This window comes from Diceros bicornis, chromosome 4 (genome assembly GCF_020826845.1).
Source record: "Diceros bicornis minor isolate mBicDic1 chromosome 4, mDicBic1.mat.cur, whole genome shotgun sequence".
In the NCBI taxonomy this organism is placed as follows: domain Eukaryota; kingdom Metazoa; phylum Chordata; class Mammalia; order Perissodactyla; family Rhinocerotidae; genus Diceros; species Diceros bicornis.
In genome coordinates this window covers 63,574,639-63,601,215 of record NC_080743.1, presented here as the reverse complement: position 1 = coordinate 63,601,215, position 26,577 = coordinate 63,574,639, and the positions used below count along the sequence as shown (strand labels likewise).

Below are 26,577 nucleotides of genomic sequence, written 5' to 3'. Positions count from 1 at the left end.
GCTACTTCTTCCTTCCCTGTTCTCAGAGTGGCAGTGGCAGGAGGAGATCTCGGTAGAGGTATCTATCCCTACCAGTACTTGACTGCACCTCCTGGGTGGGAGCAGGTCTGCTAAGAAATCACTTTTGGTTTAAATTGTACCTGAAGCATTCATGCAGTTATTAATTGTTGACAAACTTGGGGCCTGACAGAGGTAGAAGGTCATTATGAATATATGGCTCCTTCCTCAAATACATTGAAAAAGTTTGGCATTAGTTGCCCTCTTGACTATGACTAGGCTACATTACCAAGATGACTAAATTCATGATTACTCATATTTTGTTGCATAGTTCATGGGTAAACACATGTGGATTGTGAGCTTATATCATGTCAGTATTGAATCCTTGCAAATTCTGGAAGAGCATTGAACTGCTGATAGAGTAGAAGGCCTGATAAACCTTTTGTTCTGCAGTGTTATTTCTGTGAAGGACAGTGGATGCACTCCAAAGGACCATAAGGGCTGAGATGTCAAATAAAGGACACCAATCAGCAGACATTACAGTGGTAAGCCCCAGCTGGTCTACAAGCAGGGTAAAGCTATGATTGGAAAAAACCTCCTGAAAGACAGCCTATGTTGGTCAGTCATCTCAGGCTGTGTAAAGAGAAGAAGAAAGTTGATTGTTTTAATCCAAACTTGGGTCATGGGGCAGATAGTGGAAGTCTGGATGTGTAACCTATTTGAATAGCTCCTTATTGCTGAAAGCAGAAGTAAGCCAATATAAAGCCAGGAGGACATGGCTTTAAGTTGCTGCTCCTGTGGACTCGCAGGGCTGGTATTAAAGTAATGGAGAGAGAGAAACTTTAGGGCAGATCGGAGAGGGCCCAATCCAGAGATAAGGGAGTAGAAGATAAACGGCAAGAATGAGCATGATTCAGGACATTTTTCTGCCCTCTTCTTATAATCAATTTGCGTAGAGGGATAATCTCTGTTGGTACTCTAGCAGATAACACACAAATTACTATCATCCAAAAAGGCAATTCAGAACATTGCTCAATAATTCAAAGTACTGTACAGATAGAATTTTAATAAATGGACCAAAGAAATGCAAAAAAAAGAAACATGCATTTTTCCTGACCTTAGGCAGTGGCCAAAGAATTGATGATTTGAACCATTACACAGAAAGCTCAGAGTGGGAAATGAGACAACTCTTAATAAGGGGAAAAGATATCTCCATAAATCTGCATGATCTGCAGTAATCTCAGTACAAATTCACCAAGTCATTGAACTTCCTCAGGGAAGAGTCTTCACCAAGTTGATGCCCTAACAAATCAGTCTAGCGGATGGGGGAAGTCTTCTACGAAGAAAGATAAGAGCAAGTAGAAGAGCAATTATACCAAGAAACAGTATTCAGGCCCTTTCAAGTCCATGTTAGGCCCAGGGAAAAAGCTATATGGGTGAGGCCCACAGTCTCAGAGAAGAAAATGGAAGCAGGGAGTGTGTTGAGCATGCTCATATTAAAAATCTTTCTCCATCTCCTTATCCCTAAGGGCCAGCACAAAATCTTTCAGTGTGGGAGCCTAAGTTGGCCAAATTGATTTCTGTACTCACTTAGTTATCACTCACCTCCTCCTCAACGATAAGGCAAACAATAAGCCTCTCAGTTTGCCTTCTTGGGGAAATTGGGTTCATTGCTCAACATAAGGCCTGTGGATGATAGTATTTCCATAAAGTCACTTTAGCAAGATTAGAATAATAATTTTAAATATATCTTCTACCTACTTAAATGACCAATAAAAATATAAGGCAAAAAAACACAACTCAATAGCCCTAAAATTGCCTTGTGGCATGTTTAGGCAGGCAGGGTCTTAGAAGGTGTTGCATAGGTCTTTCCAAGCTCATATGCATTGGAAAAGTAGAGATGTCTTGAGATAGCCACATGTCATTGAAGTAGCAAAGAGACAATGAGCTTGAGGTGGCAATGACTGTACAAGGGCTTCATCTGTGGTCACCTGGACCAAGATGGCAAACAGACACAGGCTGCTAACTCTGCCCCTGAGACTCCTCAGATAAAACTTGGAGAAACTATAGAGCAAAATTTGGATTTTTAGATATAACAAACAAGCAAAAATTTTTGAGAAACCCCTATCTGTAACAAAGCTTATCTTGAGATGGTGGTAGAGGCTGCAGCCTGGGGCAGAGGACATCTGGGGGCTTCTTTTAGAAAATAAAGAAAAGTGATTTAAATTCTGCTCTTGCCTGTCCCTCATGTTACCTTGGGGCAATCTTTGCTTTTGCATTTCCTATATGTACAGGTAACCACTTTAGAGAACCAGATGCTGGTGTCTGGATCGAATCAGGACAGAGCAGAGGACAGGTTGGGATAAGCAGCAGACAAAATAGGTGTGACTTATTCTGGTTCTGGTGCATTACTTCCAAGGGAGGCTGACTTCTCCTAAAGATAATTCTCTTAAAGAATTTAAACTTTAAACTATGACCACTGATTTGTCTGACGTGGAGGGGTCAACTGTAGTTTCATGGGACTGTGTAGTTCTGAGAGTTTTGGACCCCTTACTCCTGGGCTCCTCTTCCTTAATGTATGGCATTGACCCAACTTCAAATTTTGACTTTGGCCTTTCTCTCTACAAGACCAAGCAAAGTAGTAGATTCCTCCATGGGTGAATGAGATCACAGGAAAAGCTAATTAGATGCCTGATGAGTATAGTTGTCTCAAAAAAAATGCCTCAAAAACTGCTTTGAAAGTAAAACAGCACACCCAACAACATATACCATTTAAACCAGAATGTTATAATAGATGGACCATGATTTTAAAATAAGCAAGCCAAATATACTTAATTAGCAACTGAAACAAGGATAAGAAATCATAATATAATCAAGTGGAAGTATTCAGTAATTAAAATATAGGAGTCGAAATAAAGAACCCAAGACATGGGATTAATGATGGAATGCACAAGATTCATGCATTTCTTACTTAGTAAGAGGATCAGATTGAGTAACTCTCCCAGAATAAAGTGGCAAAACAGAAAAAAAGAAAATATGAAAGAAAGCTTAAAAGATAAGTATAGAATTGCCATCATCCAAATAGTAGTAATCCTAGCAGAAAAGAAAAATGCAGGGGAGGAGAGGGAAAGCATATTTTAATAAATGATATAGATAAATCTTTCAGAATTAAAGAGAAAAGAATTACCTCAGATCAAAAGGTATGAAGTGTGCCAAATAAGGTGGAGAAAGAAATTCCCCCTTCTACACATGTTATGAGAGAGTTAAAGGGATATCAACAACAAAGAGACCTTTCTAAAAGCTTCCAGAGAGAAAGAACGATCACAAATGAAAGAACTCAGACTCAGATGGACAGCAGAATTCCGGACACTGGAATAATATTTTAAGGCACAGGAATGCAAATAATTGCACATAATTCCAAATCCCCAAAGCTCTAAATTTTATTCTTTTTAAGAATGTTTCAGTCAAAACTTATTTGGCTGTCAAGTCTGAACTGAATTGATGCCAGGCTATTTATAGCCACTATTTATGCCATTTAGTGTGAAATTATATGTTGCAGAAATTTTGCCTTTAAATTGCGAAGTGTTGGTCAAGGTCTAGCTGAGTATTTTACATAAATATGGTATATGCACATTTTGCCTTCCTAAATCAGAATGATTCTGATTTTCAGAATCTATTAGGTCCCAAGTGTTTTAGTTAAGATATTGTGTACTGAAGCAAAATAATTTTGAACGTAAAATTTTGTATAAGGCTAAATTGTCGTTCATATGTAGGGTATAATTCATTTGTTCTCAAGCATTCAAGGATTCTGAAAGTTTGAAATATAGAGACCTACTGTTAGAGAAGGTACTCAAGTAAGAAGAGAAGCAAATCCAGGCAATATCACAATCCTGTGAGGGCTAAGCATGATCAAAAAACTTAATAAAGTTAAAAATAATAAATGAGATTAAGGCCAAAGAAAGAAAATGAAGAAGGAAAACCATGGTAGCACAGAAGCAAAATTCTAGATTATGCTAACACAGTAGGAGAGGGACAGAGCAAGACCAGGGGAAATGAGAACCAGCTAAAGTTCCTGATTTATTAGAAGAAAAATATAGAAATCAATTTTAAAAGAGCAAAAAAGGTGTAAATGAAAATAGAGAAAATTTGTTCAAATTAAAATAAAAAATGACATGTTAGAATATGGTCCTATTTATTAAATACTGTACTATATGTAAGTAAACTAAACTCACCAGTAAAAAGACAGATATTGTATGATTGATTTTCTAAAATAATTTAGCTATATGTTCCTTATAATATTGTATAAAAGAGATCTATCTGAAGCATAAGGAAAGCAAAAGTTAAAAAAATAGGAAAAGTTACAGCATGCAAATAATAACCAAAGAATACCAGACAAAATAGACTTTAAGAAGTAAAAAATATTTTTAGAGATAGGGATTGTCACTATAATGATGAAAATTTCCATTCACAAAGGAGAAAGAATGATTATAAATATCTCTGAATCTGATAAAATAGCTTCAGCATATAGAAGACAAAACTTTATAGAACTGCAAGGAGAAATTGACAAAACTGCCATCAAAGAGATTAGAGATTTTAGCACACCTGCTACACGCAAAAATCTAGCAGTCTAAAGTCCGAAAATATGAGGACAATCTGAACAGTACAATTGGCAAGCTTGATCAAATGGAGTTGTATGGAATTCTGAACCCAATAATCAGCATATACACATACTTCTCAAATACACTGGAACATTTAGAAATAGTGATTATATACTATGTTACAAAACAAATATCCACAAAAATTTAAAGAATAGGTGTCATCAGGATCTAACAATTTCTCCTTGTTTTCTTTCATACTTGACATTCCAAGAAATAAGCCATGACCCTTGGAAAAGCAGTAGAGATGCTAATAATGTCGGAAATTAAGTTTCTGTCACCTAGAGTAGAATTGAACTTTAAATATAAATTAAACCAAGATATGCAAAAATATAGTGGTCATTTTTCTTACAAATCTAAATTGATCAAGAATTTTTCAATTAGGAATTGTGTGTATGTGTATGTGTACATGTACACATGCATAGAGGGAGGGAATTTGCATCATACTGCATGATACAGCTGGTATCCTGATGCGTTTTTTCCTTCATATGGTATTGTAAATATTTCCCATGCCCTTTTCTTTTTTTTTGACACAGAAACTTCCCCAGCCCGCAAGTTCTTTCCTCATTCTCCAGCCTGAAAAACCAAAATCATCTCTTGACTATCAAATCATGACATCCAACATACATGGAAAAATTTGAACCCCTTCTAGGTTCAGTCTGAACCAACTCCTATATAATTTATTTTTGTACAATTTATTTTTAGTCTTATTAAAGACAATATGCACATCCTTTTGTTCAGGTTTCATTTGCAGTGAAATAAAGATGGACACTATCCTTTCAGACAGATAACGTTTGAGATTAGGCTACCAGAGTATTCACTTTCATAAAATATATATAGTCAATACCAGCCCTTTTTCCCATCAAAAAACTCCATAACTGGTTCTTTTCTCCTAACATTCTGTGTACCAACTAGGTTTCCAAAACATTTTCTATAAAACTTCTCATAGTCCTTACCTTTTTGAAACCCTGAAACTTTTCTCCACAGTAGATTGGTCCTTAAGTTTATTACTATTATTATTATTATTTTTACTATCATTATTATTTTAGAGCTTTAGGGATATTTGTGGTCTTATTTTGTTAGAGCAGAAAACTATATTTAAAATATCTCTTTATAGACTAACAGCAGGATCTGGCAATCTGGTCCCAAATTGAACTGAAAGAAGTTATGAGAAGGGTGGATTCAAAACAGTGGCACAGTCTGGGTTCACATGCTTGATGAGTGCTGCTCACCTCACACTGTGCTAAAGTTCTTAGTCTGTTCTGTTAATAGGTCAACTCTTAACACTTTACTTCCTGTTAACTTAAAATTTCAGCCACACAGATAAATAAAATCAAAGAGCTCCTTCTTTGTTGTTTTATGTTACAAATATAGGTAGCTGGAGGGAGATCATCACATCAAGGAAAGATCAGAAAGTCCTTGTAGCCATTGCATAAGATTCAGGTTGCCTTTATGGTAAACTAGCAGAGAGAAATCTTGAAGGATATGTGGGTCAGGCAGTAAATTCTCCCTACTAAACAGAGTAGCCATGCCTGATGGAGATCTCCATGGAGGCACCTCTCTCTACTAGTACTCTGCTGTACCTCTTGTAGAGGAGTAGATCTATTATAAATTTATTCTTATGCTATGCATTCCAGAAACAACCTGTTTTTATGTAACGTTTATGTAGCTGGGCATGACATAGGTAGATTACTTGGGACATATTTTTGTGCAAATTATATTAACCTTAAGATTAGGTTTCATGATATTCCACCCCTCTGTATTGCTCACAGCTAAGGAGAACTGGGTGGTGGACTTAAATCGTTGCAGAAGACGTATGAATTCTGTAGGAGCCCAAATGGCCCATGTCTTTTCTTCAAGAATATCCCAGAAACCCCTAAGAGTAAGTTGAGGGCCTAGCAAAACTTTGAGGCCCATTCTTATCTACATAATTGCAGAGAGGCTGAGTTTCTACTTTCATGAGTGAAATCTGCAGAATATCAATTATACAATTGAATTTGTTGCTTGAAATTGTTCTACATTGGGTTCCCTAGGGAGCAGATCTTAAGAAAAGAATTTGAGAGTAAGTTTTTTGCCAGGAGTTGATTTCAGGAAGTACTGGTAGGGAGTAGAGATGTGAAACAAGGAAACAAGGGATGCTTAAAAGGGATTGATTTTCATGCAGGAGTCACTGTAGGCCACTGGTGAACTCTTGGAGACAATGTAGAAAATACCTTAGAATTATCCCAACCAAAGGTAAAGAAAGATACTTATATTCTAGTTTCCATCCAGTATTGCCTTTTCAGAACAGGTAGGTCAATAAGAGTCTATTAGTCTCCCTTGGCCTGTGGCATGTTGCGTATAGCCTTTACCACATCTGGTATAACTGAAGCAATCAGAGGAACCACATTTTTTTAATCCTCAAGAGACTACCAATAACATCCAGGAAACTTTGGCTTTATGTAGTGGCTAGACAGAGGTAATACTTAACATTCTAGTTCATGCCGAAGACATCCTACTGTATGTGGACATTCTCTTGCTTGGCTTATGCCTGGAACGTGCTGAAAGTGCCAAGGAATTAATGCCCAAGGAGCAATGCTTGGTAACTGCTTGATGGTAATTGGAGCTAAAATAACTCAAACTGTATAACTCTGAGGTAGGTTTGACATTGTCTCCTACATATCCCCAGTAGGCTTGAGTTGCCTACACTGGTAATCTGCTCAATAAGACATCCTTTATTGACTTCCTTCCCCTCCTTATCTCACTTCCCCACTCTCCTACCAGTGCTTCGTGGGACCAATCCCCAAATACACTTCTTACACTCTCTTATCTAAGGGTCTGTTTCTATTGGATATCAAACTAAGATGGTTGGTACCAGAAGTAGACTATAGATAGGATATTGGAATTAGATCTCCTTCTTGCCAGACGGAAACAAGAACTCCATTGCAGGTGAGAAGTGGAGTGATGACAAACTTTGGTATGCTATAGCATAAAAATTACCAAGTGAAGAAGGATAGAATATAGATGAAGGTAGACACACTGACATACACAATCACTTTAGCATTTGAGAGATATGGGGGCATTAATACTCATAAGAATTGAATGGTTGTATTTAACTTCCTTAAGGAAGAAAAAGAGGCACAGGTCAGCCAACTGTCAAGTCAGGGTACTGTGTGGAAGGCAAAAGAGCTCCACATCCACCACTGAAAGAAACTCTCATCTCCTGCAACTGAAGAGCAGACTGCTGAAAATCTAATGCTGAAGACCTAATGGTGTGAATGTCAGAGTTATAAAGGAGGTTTACTTCAGAGACCTAGCAAATCTACTATGCTAAAATTGAGACCTTAATAGGAAAGGAGAGAGGTCCTGTGATCTGGGGTGGAGAGATATGGATGTACGGGAGGGATATGGATGTCAAATATCCTCAAGTGTTTGGGCTGGAACACATGTCCCTTCCAAGCTAACTATGTTCAGCAGCAGAGTTTATAAGGAACTCTTTGCACTAAATAAATAAATCTCAGTTTTGTAGTCTAGTTGGGTACTATTTGCACTCTTGTAGAGTGAGAATCAGTATGCATTCAATGTATCACCATAGGGATATTTGAATTCACAGGCATATTGCTATAATCTAGTGAAATGGGATTGAATTTAACAAGCATTCAGACTACATTAATGCTATCGTGATAATTCCTACCTCAAAGAAACTCAGGGGGAGTCAAGACCATAATCAGCAACGTAACAAAGAGAGACTGACCAAAAATCTAAGTAAAATCTAAAGTACTATTTCTGCTTTTGACCATGTCTTAGTAACAGAGTCAATAATTACCTACATACTGTTAAACAAAAACTTAGAAAACTGGACAAAATTTTGGAAACAAAGATTTTTAGGCATTGAACAACAGATAGTGCAGGACTGAAATACCTAAGAGAAGGGAGACAGTTGAGTGAGACCTATGACTGCTGCAGATTTTTGAGAGCAGTCTATTTTAAGACTGGTGCAGGTAGAGGGAACCCAAACAAAATTTGGTAATCTTGCTGTATAGAGGAATGAGAGATTAAAGTTCAGATAGGCTGAGGTGGCTAGAATTTGCAGAGCAGAGTGCCATAGATGAGCGAGCTATGCAGAAACAGCTCCAGAAATCTGTGTGGTGTTCTTCAGTCTTTGGCTTAATATCACTCTGTATATCCACAGTAGAAACTGCACAAGGATGGCCAAAGAAAAGCTTCTCAGGAAAGAACCATTATTAGGTAGCTTTTAGATGAAGAATTTTCCGAGCTCATACAGAGATGAGAGTTGTTTGATTTCTTGCTAGCCAGGCTAGATAGGCTTTATTAAATATACAGAGCCTTTGGTAGAGATCTTGGTCTCTCATTTGGTTAAGGCTTAAACATAAAGATACATTAGCTCTAGAGTCAAGGCTAATTTTTACCTGACATAAATTGACCCTAAATAGGAGACTCAAAAATATCAAACTGTTTGAAAAGAACGGTTTTAGATTTACAGAAAAATAAGGAGAAAGTACAGAGGATGCCCATATGCCCCCCAACCTCCCAGTCTCCCCAATTGTTATTAACATCTTATATTAGTGTGCTACATTTGTTATAATTGATGAGCCAATACTGATACATTGTTTTTAACTACAGTCCATAGTTTACATTACAGTTCACTCTTGGTGTTGTACCCTCTAGGGTTTTTGAGAAATGTGTAACAACATGTGTCCACCATTATGGTATCATTCTGAGTAGGTTCACTGTCCTGAACTCCTCTGTGCTCCACTTATTCTTCCTCTTCCCCTCCCCCTGACCCCCTAGCAACTACTGGTCCTATTACTCTCTCTATAGTTTTGCCTTTTCCAGAACATCAATAAAGTTGAAATCATATAGTATGTAGTCTTTTCATATTGGCTTCTTTCACTTAGTAATATACATTTAAGATTCCTTCATGTCTTTTCATGATTTGATAGCTCATTTCTTTCTATTGCTGATTAATATTCCATCATATGAGTTTACCACAGTTTGTTTATCTATTCACCTATAAAGTGACATCTTGGTTACTTCCAGGTTTTGGCAATTACCAATAAACCTGCTATAAACACTTGTGTGTAGGTTTTTTGTGTGGCTCCCTGTTTTGGCTCAATACAAACCAATTGGAGTCCATAGTGTTCTCTGGCCCCTTCTTGTTTGGGAGCAGAGTTATAAGTGATGTTTTTAACTCTTGTGAGATGATAGAAAATATTATCTGCCCTTGTTTCCTGGCACAGAGTTACTGAAACCCTTGTAATTTGTCATAAGAACCCTAGGAGCATCTCTTGTTCTAATATTTGGTCTTTGACGCTGTCTCTGACACAAGGCTCCTAAAAACCTTGTAAATTCCTGAGTGATACGAGCACTGGGAATATCTTTTGTTCTATTGAGTTGACTGTGGGCGGGCTTCTGGATAGGAGCTGGTCACCAGAAAGTTGAAGCTGTGGTTAGAGGCTTGGAATTTTTAGCTCTATACCTCACCCTCCAGAGAGAGGAAAGGGGCTGAAAATGGAGTTTATAATTGATCATGCCTACATGAAGAAGCCTCTATAAAATCCCAACAATAGGGGGTTTATGGAGCTTCCAGGTTGGTGAACACATCTACATTGGGAGGTTGACGCACCCTAACTCCACGGAGACAGAAGCTCTTATGCCCGGGACGCTTCCAGACCTCACCCTATGTATGTCTTCATCTGGCTTATCATTGGTTAATTGAACCTGAGGAGGAAGTTGTGGTAACTTCCAATTTGTAGGCAAGTCAGATGGAAGTTGTGGGAAACCTGGGGACCTATTATATGTGATTGGCATCTGAAGTGGGCTGGGAACACGCTTGTGGGACTGAGCCCTTAACGTGTGGGATCTGACACAATATCCAGGTAGATAGTGTCAGAATGGAGTTAAGTTGTAGGATAGCCAGCTGGTGTCGTGGAGAATTGCTTTGTGTGGGATAAACAAAAACCACATATTTGGCGCCCAGAAGTGTCAGAAGTGAAGTATTCTGTAGAAGGAATAAAAGAGACACACAGGAAAGAAAAATACAGGAGGAAAGAATTGGGTGTTTTCTTTACAACTATGTGAATCCCTAGCCCTTTGAAATATTTGTTGAGAAATTCAGCTGCCATTATCCTAGGTGGGCCTGTACTCTGTATCATACTGTTTCAAATGCAGAATTTCAATAGTACACAAAAATAGAATTATATAACACAACATCCCTATCTTCATTGACCAGCTTCAATAATGATCAATTTATGACTGAACTTGTTTTAACATAATCACACTCACTTTTTTCCTATATTATTTAAAGCAAATCCCAGATATCATGTTTTATCTGTAATTATGACAGTATGTTTCCCTAAATGATGACTCTTTGTGAAGGTATTATCACAATAACCTTATAATAATTCATAAACTCATTTAAAATCTTTACTATAAAATAGAGAGTGTTCAGATTTCCCATTATTGTTTTTAAGTTGGTTCCTTTGAATCAGGATCCAAATAAAGTCCAAAAGTTATAATCACTTGAATATGTCTTTAAGTCTCTTGCATATACAGGTTCTCCCTCAGTTTTTTCCTTTACCTCTCTTGCCTTCACTCTTATTCTCTATTTTTTTGTCAATTATCTGTGACGAAACTGAGTTGCTTGTTCTGTAGCATCCCCACAGTCTGAATTTGGCTGGTTTTGTACCCGGGTATACTTTACTTTAACACATTCTTCTGCCCTCCACACTTCCTCTCAGTGGGTGGCAGAATCTACAGCAGTGCTGTCTAATACAAAGAAAATGGAAACCATATCCGTAATCTAAAATTTTAGTAGCCACATTGGAAACTAAAATGTGTAAGCACACAACAGTACAAAATACTAATCTTTTACATTACTACAGTTAAGGGAAATAGTTCTACCAATGTTGTAAAGTTCTGTTTAATAAAAAAATATTTTGCATGTCTTCAGCCTTTAAGTTTACATTTAAATGAGTTATAAATAAAATAAAATTAAAGTTCAGTTCCTCTGTACCACCAGCCACAATCCAAATATTCAATAGCCACATGTTTCTAGTGGCTACTGTATTGGACCTGGCTGATGTAGAGGCTGATCAGGTCCATGTTTGATATGTTGGCAAGACTTCCTCAAAAATGGTGTGTGCTCTTCCCTCAGGAGGCACATGATGTCCTGTGTGTTTCTTCTTCTTTTTTTTTTTTGTGAGGAAGATCAGCCCTGAGCTAACATCCGTGCTAATCTTTTTTTGCTGAGGAAGACTGGCTCAGAGCTAACATCTATTGCCAATCCTCTTCCTTTTTTTTCCCCCAAAGCTCCAGTAGGTAGTTGTATGTCATAGTCGCACATGCTTCTAGTTGCTGTACGTGGGACGCGGCCTCAGCATGGCCGGAGAAGCGGTGCGTCGGTGCGCACCCGGGATCTGAACCCAGGTCGCCCGTAGTGGAGCGCACACACTTAACTGCTAAGCCACGGGGCCGGCCCTGTGTGTTTCTTCTAATGATCTTAGTAGCCCTTTATGTTCAAGACCCAGATCATTAATTGATTATGTGGAGTAAAATGATGATAGTCCCTCATCATGTATTATTACCTGGAACACTTGTAGAAAGAGAAAGTTCCCCTAAATATTATTGAGTTACCACGTGGTACAGTCTGTAAAGAGAACTGCAGTTAAATGAGCTGGTCCAGTAGCATCCTTCACTGTTCACCAATTAGTTTCTTTTCTTTTTATTTTTTTTCCTGTGTTACTATGAACTCAGGGATTCAAACACATTGAAGTATTTCAACTCATTGGACTATGGTCCTCACTGATGCTCCAATTATCCTCTCTTTCAGCGGTGAATGTGAATTCAAGTTGGTGCCTTATTCCTTTTGATGGGACTGTAATAGTCTTTGAGACCTTTCCTGATATCAGTATGACAAGATGTTTCTGTCTCATCTTGAATACTTACTGCCCCTGACCTGAGCTCAGCCATTTCTTTAAGAATCTCTGGTTTCTTTTTGTGGGAAACAGGATTCCCAGATCAAAATGTGTATCCCACAGGTACTCATTGCAATTGATTAATTTCTAGTAGAGCTCGGAAAGGCATATTCATATTCATATTCATATTCATATGTAGTCATGTATTCACAGAGATTCACAAACACTGTCAATTCAAATTCAGAACTACAGGGTTTTTATTGAACATCTATCTTTCATCTGAATCTCCTTACTCTAACACCAAGCATTTTCATCTTTAAGGACATGGGGAATAATAGAATTAGAATATCCCATAAAGACTCATTTGCTTTTTCCCACATTATATGTACAAAACAATAAAGACAATAGCAATAATACTGCTAACCACATGATTGAGGAAAATGGTTTTTTAATTTGTTACTATCTTTGGGTATAGATAAATTATTGTGTTTTGAAGTCTCTTGGAATTATTCTTATATATGGTTATTCTATAAAAGGGACACACAGGTTCATTTGTTCCATTGTGTTTTCCATGTCTACAGGTGAAATTTTAAAAATTTCATTTAGTCTTATAATTATGTAAAAATTAATATGGTTTGCCACTCATATCTAACCAAACAAGGTATATTAGAAATAGTCTAGCCTTGACTGTAAGATCTGTAAGTGTCTCAAGGGTTAGGCTAAAAGATCTTTTCTTTTATAGGGAGGAATAAGCAAGGGGAGAAGAACCAATGTGGAGAAGTGAGATGAAAAGGTGGCTTGACTGGACAGCAGATCAAGGAATGTGTTACCCTGAGGTCAGCCCATTCTCAGATCAGGCTGAGGACCAGTCAAAGTTCCAGGGCCTGGAGGAAGGAGAGACACTTAAACAGAGCTGGATTAACAACCATTTTGTTCTAGGTGGTCAGTAGGTTCAGGCAGTTCAGCTAATTATGTATGAGGCAAAGAATGAGAATTGGGAGGGTCTGTGTCTGGCCTTGCTGTAAGTAAATAAGAAAGGTATCCGAGTCTTATCTAAGTCATATGGGAAAGAGTTGTTCTTTGCAGTTAGCCATCTTCCAGGACACAAAGAGGGGCAGATTTCTTAATCTGCTCTATTTTCCAGGATCACAAGGCTCAGGTAAATTTGACCTTATCAAAGTTCAAGTGCCTAGCACATAGTAAGTACTCAATATGCATTAGCTCTTGTCAGTCCATTACTTGGCATTTTCATTATCTCCCTTGTTCTCTAAAATGACTGCATATCCTTCTATGGTGTGGACAGACCAATATGTATTGAAATGTTTCCCAATTCATGGATATGAAATTGGTTTCAATGTTTATGGTTACAAATAACGCTGGAGGGGACACGGTTAAACATATATCCCTCATCTCTTGTACTCTCTCTAGGATAAATTCCTCATAAAGGAATAGCCTGATTGAAGTACCTGTGCATTTCTTTTTTTGTGTGTGAGGAAGATCAGCCCTGAGCTAACATCTATGCTAATCCTCCTCTTTTTGCTGAGGAAGACGGACTCTGAGCTAACATCTATTGCCAATCCTCCTCCTTTTTTCTTTCCCCAAAGCCCCAGTAGATAGATGTATGTCATAGTTGCACGTCCTTCTAGTTGCTGTATGTGGGACGTGGCCTCAGCATGGCCAGAGAAGCGGTGCGTCGGTGTGCGCCCAGGATCTGAACCCGGGCCACCAGTAGCGGAGCACACGCACTTAACCGCTAAGCCACGGGCCGGCCCTACCTGTGCATTTCTAATTATGCTAAGCCATTCCTCAGCGTCCTGCAACAAAGTTGTACCAAGTTACAGTCTCACCATTTATGAGAATATTCGTTTCTCCAACCTCTTGCCAACATTCATAGTACCAATACCTGCCATTTATTTTTGCCAACAATTACCCCTTGTTAGGAAATTTGCTCAAAGGACTTTGCATTTAATTGCAATCTGGACAATTAGCCCAACTAACTGGCATCCTGGAAAGGCTAAAACCAGACTGTTTTTTTCTCTGTTCTCTTCTATTTCTGTCTTCTCTGTTCTCTTGGATAACCTGGCAGCCGATAACACTGCAAACTCATCACTCTTGCTGGGAATGCCACTGCTGGTGGGCTTCACATGTTGTTCCGGATTTTGTGAGTGAGGGGCTGATTCACAGGAGACACTTGAAGTTTGGTTAACCTGACTTCCTCCAAGAGAGAGGCCAGTGAACTGAAACCATCCACCCTGTGGAGTGAGGCCCTGTGGGGCACGAGAAAAATGAAAATCAGAAAGCAAAACCTTCAAGTTTAAAGTTTGGTTGGGTTGGGACTTTCAACAATGAAACTTTTCCATATTTTTCATGACTATAAGAGGAGGGCTTGCATTGTTGAGACTTTAGTTTATTCGGGGAAATTGAATAACATTGGTGGTTTTTGTTGTTTTGGAAGAATTTTGTATGTGCCAGTAAGTGGTGCTTGCTTTAAAATCTTGTCAGGTGAGCTCCAGTGTACAAGGAAATAGTATAAATTTGAAATAGGAAATAGAAATAGATGGAGAATTCTCAGATAATTTTAATTTAGAGTTAAGCATTGTACATTTTTTATTTTTTCAGATAATTGGTTGAAGAGACACTCCTTGAGTGTCTGAAATACCTTTCATGGTTTTCCTCAACATGCAAGGGCTTGGGGCAAGTCACATGAGTGTGTATGCAGAACTTTCCTTGCAAGTTGTATGATATTTTTCTCCTGTAGACATCAGATTATGTGTATCTGACAAGAAAAAAACTCAGCAGCATAGAAATAGGCTTCTGTGTTAGTTTTCTACTGCTGTAGAAATTACCACACATGTAGTAGTTTAAAATAATGCCCATGTATTGCCTTGGACTCTGTAGGTCAGAATCTGGGATGCCATGCCTGGGTTCTCTGCTAAGTGTTTCACAAGGTGGAAATCCAGATGTTAGCTGGCTACATCCCTCATCTAGACTCAGAGTCCTTTTCCAAGGTCATTCCTGCATTGGCAGACTTCAGTTCCTTATAGTAGAAGGACTGAAGTCCCTGTTTCCTTGCTGGCTGTAAGCCAAGAGCCATTCTCTGCTTCTCCAGACAGACCGCATTCTTTCTCAAGTGGCCTTCTCCATCCTCAAATCAGCAGCAGTGTAACGGTGCATTGAGTCTTTCTCATGCTTCACATCTCTCTTACTTTGTCTTCTCCTACCATCCGGAGAAAGCTCTTTGCATTAAAAGACTCATGTACTTAGATCTGGCCCACCCAGACAATCTCCCCTTCTTAAAGTCAACTTTGATGTATAACATCATAATCACAGGGGTGATGCCTCAATTTCTTCACAGGTTCTGGGATGAGGGTGAGACATACTTGGGAGGACATTTCAGAAATTCTGCCTACCACAGTGTGCCCTTTGGCCCCCAAAGATCCCACATACAAAATATATTCACACTTTCTTAAGGTTCCCAAAGTCTCATCACATGACAGCATCAGTTCAAAGTCCAAAGATCTCATCACTAAATCATATGAGATGTTGATGAGACTCCCGAAGGTAAAGCATTAAGTACAACTCTTGGGCACAATTCCTCTCCAATCTGAGATCTGTTCTCAACATATAATTGGTGGGAGAGGCACTGGATAAAAATTATAGACATTCAAGTTCAAAAAGGGAGAAAAATGAAGGTAAAAAGGAGTCATTGACTCCAATGAGTTTTGAAATCAAAGGGCAAACATTAGCAAGAGTTCCTTGCTTAGGTTTCAAGGCCCGAAATAATCCTCTGTGGTTTGAGGGCTGTAATATCCTGTTTCTATTTCCTGATATTGTTAATTTCTGTCTGTCTCCCACTGTCCTTTCCTCCCTTCCTACCTCTCTTTTTTTTTCTTTTTTTGTCTGATTAGTGTTGCTAGAGGTATATCAAATTTATCAATCTTTTTAAAGATTCACTTTTGCTTTTGTTGATTTTCTTTATTGATTTTTTGTTTTTTACTTTATTTCAATGCCTTGCTTTATTATTTACTTCCTCGTACTTATTTTGGCATATTTCACTTTTCTTTTCCGATCTTCTCAAAGTGGTAGCTCAAATATTGATTTAATTCTTTTCTTCTTTTCTAATATAAGCACTTAGAGAAAGGAATATTCCTCTAAGGACTTCTTCAGCCTCATCCTATCAATTTTGATACGTTACGTTTCAGTTATCTCTCAGTTCAAAATAGTTTCTAATTTCTGATGTAAATTCTCCTTTCACCTGTAGGTTTTTAATAAACATATTGCTTAACTTCAAAACACTTGAGAATCTTTCAGATATCTTTTTATTATAATTTCTAGTTTAATTCTCTTATGGTCAAAGAATATACTCTGAGTCCTATTCTTTGATATTTTTGAGACACTATTTACAGTGGAGCCTATAGTCTATCTCAGTGAATGTCCCATATAAACTTGAAAAGAATGAGTGTTCTGAAGTTGTTGGGTGTGGTGCTCTATGAATCTTAATGACATTCCAATCTTTCAAAGCATCACAGATGTTTATTTTCAGTCTCTCCCTTTTGAAATATGTATGTCTATCCTATGCCTGTCCCATCATTGTATTTTGTAAGCACATAACTTTAGTTTCACAGGTTCACAGGGGGAGGAACTGTGCCTCAGGATGAATTGTACTTCTAGTCTCACTCATACATGATTTAAATGATACTCAGACGAGACTTTGGTCTTTAGACTTTAGAGTTGATACTGGAATGAGTTTAGATCTTTAGGGCTGTTGAGATGGAATGAATGTATTTTTCACAGTAGAAGAACATAAATTTTAGGGGGCCGGGGCAGAATGTTATGGACTGAAATTTTGTGTCCCTCCCTCAACAAATTCATATGTTGAAGGCCTAACCCCGAAAAATACCGACAACACCGAGTAGCCAGGATGTGGAACAACGGGAATGCTTATACACTGCTGGTGAGAATGCATAATGGTACAGCCCCTCTGGATAAGATTTGGCAGTTTCTTATAAAGTTAAACATACATTTCCCATATGACCCCAGGGAAGGGGTCCTACCTGGAGGGTCCAGAGTAGATTCCACCATCTGAGACTTTAGCTCTTTCAGTTCAGCTTTGGTTTATCACTTTTCCTCTTACTGTTGGATACCCTCAGTGCTCAGGGGAGAATATTTTCTTGAAGAGCACAGTTACTGCCTCTTCTATGAGAAGAGAGAGGAAGAGATGCATTAGGCGTCTTATCAATGACCCACTTTTCTCCAAATCCATGTGGATGAGCTGAAGTGAAATAACAGTTGAAAGAGGTCAGGTCACTAAAGAGGCCCCATCCGAACATGGCCCCACAAAGGCAGCTCCTAAGTGAAGAGTCAGCCCCACTGTATGGCATCCGGATAACTGCTTCCTCAGCCATGTGGGAGCTGGAGAGGACTGTGGGTGAGAGATAAGGAGAGATAGAGCCATGAGGAGGAGGTGGAGGGGCCCAAAGTGGGTGAGAGGAGAAATAAAACAACAATAAATCAACTTATTGAAAACAAAGGTGTTTTTAGTTATGCTGGAGGTGAGGAGGCTGTGATGCTTCTCTTCTCGTTGAAATAAGGTCCCCTAAAATAAAGTCACCTATAAGTCAGGAAGATTTATCAGACCACCATAACCTCAGAGTTGCTGACCACAAACAACAAGGCTCCCGATAGCAGAGCTCCAAGGCTGCTTAGCTCCTCTGTGAAGGTCTCCCGTGAAGGAGACCATCCTTCTCAGCCCCTTTCAGATTTTGGCTTCCCTGTGCTGATCCTTCCAAACACTTTCTCAAATCTGAGAATTTCTCCCTGTTCAGTCTTGCACGTGCAGAGAAAAACATCAAGGCAGCCGTATTTTTCAGCAACTTTCTTTTATCAAAGACTCTGTTCTTTTAGAGGTTTGGTTGGTAACATTAAGAGACATTCCTCCAGTGCCTGAAATGCCCTCCATAGTGTCCTTCACATTACAAGGGCTCAGGAACAGCCACATGAAGGAGCACAAGATTTACACACACACAAGATCTTTACTGTGGTTCTTTGATGTTTTTGCATTACAGAGAATAGTCTACATGTTTCTGAAAATTAAATAATCCATTAGAGTAGAGATGAGCATCTGAATTAGTTTCCTATTGCTGCATATTAACAGATTGCGAAACCAGTGGTTTAGAACAGCACACGTTTGTTGCCTCACAGTTCTGTGGATCAGGAGTCTGGAATGACGTGGCCAGGTTCTCTGCTCACAGAAGTGGTGGTGTGCCCTCCCCGCTCGAATAGGTCTGATATTGACCGTCTTGTTTTTCTGACTGTGCCCCATGAGGGGCTGCCCTCGTGATCCCATGCTCCTCTGGGATCCTCTTTGAGGACCTGATTTCTGTCAGTCATGACCTTTCAGCTCACTTAGGTGGCTTAGGAGAAAGCCTAGAACTGTGGAACCCCAGAGCTGATCTCTGCCATCTCTTTCTCCAAGAGGAGAATAAAACAGTAGAGGTCTTCCTAAAGAAATGACCCCTCTGAGGGCTAAGACCCCCTGGTGATTAGAGCAGAGGAGAAAACCTAGAGGACAAGGGAGGTACTGAAAGCGCAGGCTGGGGAGGCAGGGTCCTCTTTGTGTCCCACGTCAGGTGGGAACTCTTCCTGGAAAGGGGACATTTCCCATTGAAAGGCCAGCTTGGACAAGGGACTTGCTTGTCTCAAAGCTGAGTTGTTCTTATTACTACTTGGGCTCTCGAAGTCTCCATCTTAGGAGTTTTTTCATTTTTTTTTAAGTTGGGGCTTTTCCTTGCATGAGAATCTCCTTGGAATTTCAGTCTGAAATGCAGTTTCTTGGGCCTTATCCCCAGAGGATTTTGACAAGCACCGCATTGACTCTGAAGTAGGTGTTCTTTAGCTCTGCAGCTGGTGCCCAGGGATTGGAGCCCTGTCTGCTGCCTGATATCACATTTAATGATCCAACACTCTAGTGGTCAATGCTGCTTCTCTATTTTACCTTAGACATTCTTCTCTCTTACACATGAGATAAACATGCTCAAAGCAGGTAATGAAATCATCCACTAAAGCATACTTGGTCCATGGTGGAGTTGGTATTTGAATCTTTGACTGCTTTTCCTAAATCTGTGCTTTTATTGCTTCAGCGCAGACCTGGGATAAGATTTGACTAGGAACGTGGTTAGGAGTAAAAGACAAGTACAAGTTAGTTATTCTTGGTAACTGTTACTTATGTACTTGACAAGTATTTACTGACTGTTTTATCTGGCATGTTCTTGTGGAGGCCCTGGGGACATGGGGTGAACAGGCAGACTGAGTGTACGCTCTCAGGAAGATGAGCTTCTGGCACCAGAGCCGGATATTTTACAGATAATCACATAAATACATTTTAATTTTGGCTGTGATAAATTTTATTTAATACTTACGTGTTCCTTGGCCCCATTGTGTCAGCCAGGTTTGATAACTGACTCAGTATAAATAATAGGATCACAAAACTGTGATAAAAGATTTGTCCCCAGAAAGGTCCTTAAGATATTTTAGATTGAACAGTGGAAATCCTGATGCTTGATCCTTTGTCCCCTGAAATTCAGATGTGGGTTCCTGGAGGGTGTGTTAGTTGCTTTGGACAGGGAAGATTGTGGCCAAGGCTTGTGTGGGGGCTCTGCTGCCATCAAATGGTGAGGGATTGTAGGAAAATCTCCTAGTCTCTCTGGGCCTCAGTTTCCCCATCAGTAAGATAACATTGTTGTGCAAATTCTCCAAAGTCCTTTCTTGCTCACTTTTCTCTGGGTGCATGTGGGACTGAGATGCATATTAAATGTGCCCTAGGAACTGCAGGTGAGACCAGGCCTTGGTCCCTTCTCTGTGTGTCTCCTGTGGGAGCCTGAGCTGAGCCCACACCCTGAAAACACAGAACTGAGGGAGCAGATGGAAGAAAGAATATCAGAAGTTTGGAGGATGAGAACAACCCAAAGAAGAGCAAGGTACTCGTGGAGCAGGTGGCTGACAAAGGAGGTGAGAATAAAGACAAGTTGAGTTCAGCAAATCAAGGGAAACTGAGGAATGAGTACAGCATCATCCACTCCTCAAGGAGCAGCCTGAGCTGAGCGGTGAGGACTGGGAGAGTAACTTACTCCACAGTGAACTTGGAGCTCCAAGGTTGAGGCTGGGGGATCTGGGGCTCAGACGACAATATTTCCCGGAGGAAATCAAAGGAGTGACAGGAAGAATATAAATAGACAGTTTCAACAAAATGTGGTAGGTCTCCCAAACTGGAGTATTGTGGCAGCCCAGAGGATGGGAGAGTAGGCCGAGGACATCTCTTCCTAATGACAGGGTGAACTGTTGTGAGGAATCCTTGAGAATAGTCCCTTCTTCATCAGAGCTGACCACAGGTGGGTGTCCTAGGACATGGGGAGGGTAGGGCGGACCCCAGTCTAAGGAAGCAGATTTGCTATATCCTGGGAGAAAGCAGAGCATCCATCACGGGATATTTGGGACAGGAATGTAGTTGAGATGACTGGAGCTTTGCAGCCACTTTTATTCAATTCGTCGAACAAATGTCACTGAGAGCCTCCTCAAGTGCTTGACTCGGTGCTAGGGTCGTGAATACAGAGATGAATAAAATATTATCCCAACTTTCAGAGAGCTCTCAGTCTAGTAACCAGGAAGTTATGAGAAGTGTAGTGGTGGTGGGTTCATTGGAGGAACTGGCCATTGCTGGCCAGGGATGACCTCAGTGGTTGTCCTGGTTCCCCTTCTGCTTTTCCCAACAGCTGGATGACCTGTCCTGGCCCAATGACCCTGGAACCTCAGCCAGACTGCAGCCTCTCAGAGTACAGCCAACACTTGGGCTCCATGCTGGCTCCAAGCCCTCAACACTGCCAAGGTCTCCAGAGGAAACTGCTGATGTGTCAGCAGCTATTATGTCCTGACCAGCTGGAGAAATAAAGCGGCAAGTTTAATATGTCTTTTTTTCTTCTTATTTTTTATTGAGGTAACATTGGTTTAGAACATATAGATTTCAGGTGTACATCATTATAATTAGACTTCTCTATATATTACATTGTGTTCACTACCAAAAGGCTAGTTTCCATCCATCACCATACAAATGACCCCCTTTACCCATTTTTCCCTCCCCTGACCCCCATTCCCCTCTGATAACCAGTCTTACAGGTTCATCTAAGTTAAATACTTTCCAGACTTCAAGATTCTCTCCCCACATCAAAAATAATTTAAATATAAGCCATGTTCCTAGAATTTTAGAACTTGGTATTTTATCCTCAAATTTTAGATCAAATAACTAAAGTAAAAAAGAAGCAAAACAACTCCCAAGTTTGCAGTGAGAATGTAGGGAGGTCCAGGACTAAAATCCTGGCTTTCTGATATTTAAGTGGTTGATAAACCCAATGGCTTTTATTCTTTTAGAAAGAGAATAAACTAACACTCCCTGTTTCACTCCTCTATTTATCATATCAATTTCTATAAAATATAACATCTCTGCTTATCTAGATAACTTGGATTCTAAATTAGTTGAGCTCCATGAATGCATTTACTGAGCCTCTGTGGGTAAAGCATTGTGTTAATTACACTTGGGGATACAGAGGAAGGGTATACATTCCTTACAGAAGAGAGCTTAAATATTTCTGTTCCCAGCTCAGCCTGGGTTCTCTGTAAGTTAGAGCATCAACAGTAGACAAAATAGTCTCCTCTTGGGGAAAGGGAAGACCATGATAACGTGTGATGAAAGCATCTGCCTTTCTACCTCCTGAAGGGTCAGGTCAAAAAGCACCTGGAGAATCTCCTCCAGAGAGTGTCCCAGCTGCCAACTGTCATAGATGAGTGTCACAAATTCTTGACATGGGCCCCCTCCCTGTGTTTCCTTTCACAGATCCTTTTTAGATAGTAGCAAAATCAAGAGAAAAAGCAGAGAGATGGACTGATTTTTGACAAATTCAAAAAGGCAATGCAACGAAGAAAAGACAGTGTTTTCAACAAATGGTGAAGGATGATCTTTTTCAACCTCTTCAACTAATGGATATCTATATCCACATAAAAATAGTTAAATAAACAGAATTCATATCTCAAGCCATATACTAAATTAACTCAAAATAGATAATAGACCTACATGTAAACCTTAAAACTGTAAAAATTCTAAAAGAAAACATAAAAGAAAATATTTGTGATCTGATAAAGATTTCTTAGATTGATACCAAAAACATAATCAACAAAAGAATACGTTGATAAATTGGACCCATAAAAACTGAAGACTTTTGCTCTTCGAAGGACACTGGTAAGAGAATAAAAGGTCAAGACACAGTTAGTAGAAAATATTTGTAAATCACATATCTGATAGAGGGCTTATACCCAAACTATACTGAAATTCATAAAACTGAAGAATAAGAAGACAAACAAACAAATATTAAATTGGATAAAAGATTTGTATAGACACTTCAGCAAGGAAGATATATGGAAGGCACATAGGAACATGACAAGATGCTGAAAATCATCAGTCATTAGGCAAATGTAAATTTAAACCACAGTGAGATAGCTCTTCATACCAATTAAAATGGCTAAAACTGAAAACGCTCCATTCCAAGTATTGTTAAAAATGTGTAGTGTATTAGTTTCCTAGGGCTGCCATAACAAATCACCACAAACTTAAAACAACAGAAATTTCATCTCATACAGTCCTGGAGCCTAGAAGTCTGAAACCAAGGTGTTGTCAGGGCCATGCTCCTTCAGAAGGCTCTAGGGTAGAAGGCTTCTTTGCCTCTCCCTAGATTCTGGTGGCTCTACACGTAGGAACTGGAACTCTCATATGGTGATGAAGGGAATGTGAAATTGTATAACCACTTTAGAAAGCAGTTTGACAATTTCTCAAAAATTTGAACTTATAAAGTAGCTACCATATGATACAGCCATTCTATCCAAATGCAAAGAAAGGATATGCCTATTAAAATCTGCTCATAGAAGATTTATTTTTAATACCGTAAAAAGCCCTCAAATCTGTCCAGGGGTGAATAAATAAAAGAAATTTAGTATATCCATGCCATGGAACACTGCTCAGCAATAAAAAGGAACGAACTATTGGTACATACAACAATATGGATGAATCTCAAATAATTGCGCTAAGTGAAAAAAGATAAATGAAAATAATATAAATACTATATACGTCCCCTTGTATTAAGCCTTAGAAAATGCAAATAATCTGTGGTGACAGAAAGCAAATCAGTGGTTGCCTGGGATGGGAAAAGGGTGCAAAGAAGGGGTTACAAGGAACACTAAGAAACTTTTGGAGGTGGTATATCCACTATCTTTATTCGGATGTATATAAATATATGTCAAATGTGATTAAATTGTATTCTTTAATTACTTGTAATTTACTGCATGTAAATTATACCTCAATATAGCAGTTAAAACAATTTAAAATGAAAGAAATTACCCTTAATAACCATAAATTCAATAAATATTCTTTCATATTTAAAATATAAACAGTATAATTCTTCATGTTAGCAGAATAAAGGAGACATCATATCATCAACTCAATATATGTAGAAAAAGTATTTAACAAAATGAAGACCTTTTCATGAGGAAAAAAAGACACAAAATTCCCTACTAAGAATAAAAGGCAACTTTTTAAATCTACATTAGAGCATATATGAAAAATCTACAGATAATATAATACTCAATGATCAGTTATTTAATGCTTTTCTATTGAGATAGGGGAAAAAAACAAGAAAGTCTGCTAATCCACATTACATTGGAGATCTTAATCAGTGAAATAAGACAATAAAAATAAATAAAAACATACCGATTGGAAAGGAGAATTGAAACTATTTTTATTCACAGAATACGTGATTGTGTATCTTAAAAAGCCTAAGAAATCTGCATAAAAATCTACTAAAACTAATAAGCGAGTTTGGCAAGATTTTAGACTATAAGATCAATATAAAAAATCTATTGTATTTCTGTGTAGTAGCAACGGACATTTGGAAGGCAAAATAAAAATACAATTTCATTTAAAATAGCATCTAAAAACGTGATATGGGGGACAAATTTCAGAAAATGTGCATAAGAACAGTACACTGAAAACAATAGAACCTTACTTTGAGAAATTAAAGAACTAAATAAACAGAGAGATAAAACTTGCTGTAGATTGAAAGACTCAGGGTGGTTTAGATGTCATTTCTTCCCAAATTGATCAACAGATCTAATTCAATCCCAATCAAATTCCAGCAGAGGGGCCGGCCCAATGGCACAAGTGGTTAAGTGCGCGCGCTCTGCTGTGGCGGCCCGTGGTTCGCCGGTTCAGATCCTGGGTGCAGACCGACGCACCGCTTGGCAAGCCATGCTGTGGCGGCATCCCATATAAAGTAGAGGAAGATGGGCATGGATGTTAGCCCAGGGCTGGTCTTCCTCAGCAAAAAGAGGAGGATTGGCAGATGTTAGCTCAGGGTTGGCAGATGTTAGCTCAGGGCCGATCTTCCTCACAAAAAGAAAAAAAAAATTCCAGCAGAAATGATAGACATTTACAAGCTGATTCTAAAATTTATGTGGAAATGAAAATGATCTTGAATTATCAAAGCAATTTTACAAAAGAAGAATCAAGGTGGACGAGTTGCATTGCTCATATTCAGAACTCCTATAAAAGTAGAGAAGTCAAGATAGTGTGGTATTGGCAAAAAAAATAGCATATAATAAATGGAACAGAGGAAGAGTTCAGAAATAGATCCACACCCACGTGGTCAATTGATTTTCAACAAAGGTACCAAGGCAATTCAAAGGATAGTCAATTATTTTCAGCAAATGGTGATAGAAAAACTATATATCCTTATGTAAAAATATCAACCTTTATCTCAGATCATACTCAAATATAGCTAAAAATGGATAATAGACATAAATATAAAAGCTACAACTATAAAACTCCTCAAAGGAAAACATAGGAAAATAACTTTTGCATCCTTAACTTAGACAATGATTTCTTATAGAGGATATCCATTATATCTATATATGTAAATAAATACATAACAATGAAATATATTTATAAACAATAATCATATATGTATTTACATATCCATATACATAAATATCCAAAAAAGATACTATTAAGAGGACATAAAGACACGTCACTGAATAGGAGAAATTATATTTATCTCCAACAAAAGATTGTCTCTAGAATATATCATAGAGTCTTATAAGACAATACAATAAAATGATTAGTCAAAAGACTTAAGGAAATACTTCACTAAAGAAGATACATAAATGACCAAAAAGCACATGAAAAGATGTTCAACTCAGTCATCAGGGAAATTAAATAATACCACAGTGAGTTACCATTACATGTCCATTACCACTGCTAAAATTAAAAAGACTGAAAATACCAAATGCGATGATGATGTAAAACTTCTAAAAGTCTCTTACACTTGTGGGAATGAAAAATAGTACAACCACTTTGAAAAGCAGAATTACAAAAATATACCAATCATATGAACAGGCATTTCACTCCTAGATATTTACACAATCTAGCCACACAACGATCTGGTTGTGAAAATTCATAATAGCTTTATTCATAATAGCCAAAACCTGGAAACTACACAGATATCTATTAATGTCCGAGGGAATGTATAAATAGATATGGTATAGCCATACAAAAGTATACTACTTAGCAATAAAAAGGAATGAACTGTTGATGCATGTAGTAATGTGGATGGATTTTAAAATCATTGTGCTGCATGAAGGAATGCAGACACAAAAGAGTACATGTATGGTTCCTTTTATACAAAGTTGTTAAAAATGCAAACCCATCTCTAATGACAGTGGTTGCCTGGGGCTGAGGGTTGAGGGACTGATGGACTGCAAAGGGGCACAAGGAAAGTGGTGGGATAATAAAAATGCCCTGTGTCTTGATTGTAGCAGTAGTTTCATTAGCGTCTACATCTGTCAAAATGCATTTAATTGCATACTTTAAAGTGGTGCAGTCTATTGTACCTAAACTATACCTCAATAGCATTCAT

General features: G+C 38.5%; 1 long non-coding RNA gene across 2 annotated transcripts in view; it reads left to right on the top strand.

The window, feature by feature from the left end:
* Window positions 1-21,520, top strand: part of LOC131404629 (uncharacterized) — a 39,826-nt gene extending 18,306 nt beyond the window's left edge. For both annotated transcript variants that reach the window (XR_009219817.1, XR_009219816.1), the window contains 2 exons: window positions 20,399-20,575; window positions 21,337-21,520. This is a non-coding gene — a long non-coding RNA (uncharacterized LOC131404629). The remainder of the gene's footprint in view (window positions 1-20,398; window positions 20,576-21,336) is intronic.
* The last annotated feature ends 5,057 nt before the right edge of the window (window positions 21,521-26,577 follow it).